Source organism: Triticum dicoccoides, chromosome 3B, assembly GCF_002162155.2.
Source record: "Triticum dicoccoides isolate Atlit2015 ecotype Zavitan chromosome 3B, WEW_v2.0, whole genome shotgun sequence".
NCBI classification, from domain to species: domain Eukaryota; kingdom Viridiplantae; phylum Streptophyta; class Magnoliopsida; order Poales; family Poaceae; genus Triticum; species Triticum dicoccoides.
The window spans coordinates 607,064,563-607,068,363 of record NC_041385.1 but is presented as its reverse complement, the minus strand read 5'-3'; the positions used below and the strand labels follow the sequence as shown (position 1 = coordinate 607,068,363).

Here is a 3,801-nt window from a genome sequence, read left to right as displayed (position 1 = left end):
CGGCGCCCATGTGCCTTCATCTCCCGGCCGCCATCTCCTACCTCTCGCCGTGGCTGCCGCCCCCCACCTCTCGCCGTGGCCGCCGCCCCCCACCTCTCGCCGTGGCCGCCGTCCAACTCCTCTCGTCGTTGCCGCCGTCCCCTCAACTCTCGCCGCGCCCGCCGTCCCCTCACTTCTCGCCGCGGCCGCCGCCCTCATCTCCTGTCGCGGCCGCCGCCACCATCTCCCGTCGCGGCCGCCGCGTCGCTGCCCCATCTCCGATAGCGATAGCCGCCCTGCCCAAGACCCCCCCCCCGGCACCCTGGATCCCGCCATCGCCCGCAGCCCAGCCGGCGACGCCGCCATCTCCCTGCACCGGATCGATGCCCCCATCTACACTTGTACGTTTTTTTCAGTTGACACCATAGGTATTTTTTCAGTACACGTTGTGGGCTTTTTTCAGTTCAATAGAATCCACATAGAAAAAAACTGTGACTGGGTGAGGATTCATTAGTTCATGGAGCAAAAAGTTGTACGGTGTTGATTCAGCTTCTGTACTTTTTCTTGTTTCAGACATTTGGTACCTCTTGTCAACTAGATATGTTAATACATGTGCCCATGTGCCAAAAGAGGCTGAGCTGCCTGTCCAAACTAAGTATAGTTCGTCAACAAATAGCTTCAGTAGTTTATCAATACATGTCTGTTAGCAAAATTCATGTTACAAATGTTTTCGTATTTCCATTTTACAAAAAACAGATGGCATTTGTTGCTCCAATTGTGGAGAAAATGCAATGAAAAAAATAAATTGTGCTTTCAAAAATTCGTTTGCAGAGAATTATTGTGTTTAAGTTGTTCTTGTACTGCAAAAATTGTGTCATGATTTTTTGCAAAGTAGTTTGTGTGAAAAGGGGGAAAAGAAGACATGTTTTCTAGTTGCAAGCATGATGCTCTTTAGGTGTTTGTTGTTAATGCAGAAAACAGTTTTTAATACCGAAGAACAACCTTAGCGAGAAGTTCATGTTTAGAAAGTTGGTAGGTTCATAGATAGAAACTTAACAAATATTGTCCATTTTAGTATTGATCGAGTATCATGTATGCATCAGTCCTAAATACTTTGTTCATTGTGATCAGGGATAATACAAAAATCATATCCTTCAGTTCCGTAGATATGTTACAACCTCACCGAACATATCTCGACGTTCTCGGCGCCGTCCACAACTTCATCGTGTGAGAGCTTCTGCTCCAGATCCTCTTCCTCCATGGTGCCTGCCCGCCGTGACGACCAGGTCTGCAATCGAAACTGAAGCATAGTGTTCTTGGAACCAAACTGAAGCAATCAACAAGAAAGTACAAAAACATGGGCTGAAGTACCTTGTCCTGAAGCTCCTATAGCCACTTCTTTACCTGGATGTAGGAATCTAATAGAAAAACAAGGTGTGTCCCTCTACATATTCAAGAGGAAAAATTGATTGCTGAAAATGCTTGTGTTTATAGAATTTAATTTCGCTATATGTTTCTTATTTTAATTCAGCCTAATATCTAATTTTAGTTCAGTTCAATTATCATTTTGGTTTAAGTTCAAGTCAATTCTTATTTTATTTTATCGTCTTGTGCTTCCATCCATTCTGTGGTCTAGAGGAGCCATCGTGGTGTTTGTGCCTTCTGACTTGTGCAGTTTGATTTCTTGGCACACTGCCTTGTGCATGTGTGTGGCATTAATCAACCGTCTAAAGGAGAACGGTGTTCTAAATTAAAGGAGACACAAGGTCGCCTCCGGCGCTGCTGGTGGCATGAAGGCCGTTAAATGGTAAATTTCCGACCCTTGTAACCTCAGGCACTACTACAAAGCAGAAAGGATCTTTGTAAGTTAGTTAATAGCACCATGATGTGCCTGTTGTGCTGCAAGACTGCTAGTTCTTCAACTAAAAATAAATATACATTTCGCTTGGCATGCTTTCTAGATGTGGTATTACATGATACAGTCCCAAAAAAGTATAAATTTCTTCTATTGCCAGTTCAATTTTCTCTAGTATGTATGTTCTGAAGATGATGAGAGAATGGTCTGGTGGAGATGATGCATGTTTGTTTGCTTTTTATCATGATATATAAAAAGATGCTGGTAGCTCTAGTACCTACACTACAACAGCTCATTGAAAAAAAAATCAGTTCAATACATACTTGGAAAAAAGTTCAATACTAAGTGTTCTCTGCCTATCCTTACATTAGCTAGTCTTCACCATGTCTAGATAGTGCCTAGAAGAAGTTAACTCATGCATTTCCATAAAACTATGTACTGATAAATCAGAACTCGTGCATTTCCATAAAATTCTGCAAGTATCGTGTGTGTGCTGTTACAAATCTGAAATATTTTTTCCAATCATACTATTGATGTAATCACCTAAAAATGTTGAAGAAAAACTCTGCAAGTTTGGTGCGTGTGCTGCTACAAATCTAAACTTCTTGTCCAGTCATTCTAGTACTGATGAAGATCGAGTTGACTGAAATAATGTAGTCAATTCCTGAGACCCTTACTAATCCTTCTATATATAGAAGTTGTGCCTGATAGCCATACATAACTTTTGTCTTTGTTCCCTACTTGTTTTTGTAAAATTCTTTGAACTGATTTAGGTGATATATTTGGACCCTTGCCTCGTCGGTACAACAACATGCTCCACAGCCGGTCAAGAGAAGAGTTGCATGCAGGCCACCCTCTGCTCCGTCCTTGATCCGACGCAGTCATCTCCCTCTCATCCTCTCTCTGCTCCGTGTGTGTGTGCAGGGAGTGGAAGGAGATACTGCAGGGGAGTGGGAGGTCCTTCCATGGTGAATTCATAGGCATCTGCCATGGAGATTGTGAGCTCTCTCGATTATTGCTTGAGGATTTATGTTGGTATGTCCACTGCAGTTCCTGTATAGCGGCGTCCTCTTTTTCTAGTGTTCCTCTTTTGATGTTGTTGCAGGTGTTTAATAACCCACTGATATGATTTCTGGAAACAAGCTTCAGTGCAGAGAAGCTTCGGTACGAGAAAAAATGGGTCGTCACTTCATCCATATGCAACCTCCTGCGTGGTCGTCCATTTTTATTTGGAGCTACTCGTTGTGTGGTCATCCATATGTGTATTGTGTTGTCAAGTCGTGTGCAAGTTTGTTACAAGTTCATTTATATGTTGGTAACCACTGTTATTGATGCTAGCTATCGATCTGACTGTTGTATTATTGTAGCCCCTTCGTTGGCTTAATCTCCTACTATTTGCTAGCTTGGCATTGTAAAAACATGACAAGTTCACAACTACAAAAGTTGTAAGTTCAAACCCGGCGTACCAGATAACTTTGGGGAAAAAGCTTAAACGAAAAGAAAACACGGAAATTCAAATGGTAAAAGTTCCAGTCGCAAAATGAGAGAAGTTCAAAACATTGTTGCAAAAAATATTGAGTTCAACAAAAAAAGGAAACACACATGATTTATTTATTTATTGAAAAAATATCATTCAGTTCAATGATATAAAACATGCAAGCTCAAACTGTTGACGAAGTTACGGGATAAACAAATTTTCCTATTCAAGTGGAAGCTCCCAGTATATGATGGATGTGGGAATTATTTTTACATTCACTGTTTGGTGCTTCTCTTTATGTAATGTTTTATGTTTTCAAGTCCTCGATGAAAATTTACGTTCCTAGTAGTTAATGTATTATTGCCCGAAGAGTTCATGTGTTACTAGCCAGTAAGTAAACCTATTAATCACTCTCTCAAGTGTGATGAAAAAAATGGGCAGTAAATTGATGAAAAAAGATCATCGAGTTCAAAACACGCCGAGACACGCG

The 3,801-nt window shown here is 41.6% G+C and overlaps 1 long non-coding RNA gene across 4 annotated transcripts; it reads left to right on the top strand.

Annotated features, from left to right (window-relative positions):
- Window positions 1-293: 293 nt before the first annotated feature.
- LOC119281648 lies at window positions 294-3,199 on the top strand. Of its 4 annotated transcripts, XR_005138495.1 has the most exons (5): window positions 294-380; window positions 1,111-1,413; window positions 1,616-1,786; window positions 2,608-2,869; window positions 2,984-3,199. It is a non-coding gene; the product is annotated as an uncharacterized LOC119281648 (long non-coding RNA). The 4 variants fall into 4 exon arrangements; XR_005138494.1 differs by having other exon boundaries at window positions 1,111-1,786; XR_005138496.1 differs by having other exon boundaries at window positions 1,111-1,786; window positions 2,978-3,199.
- Window positions 3,200-3,801: the final 602 nt, after the last annotated feature.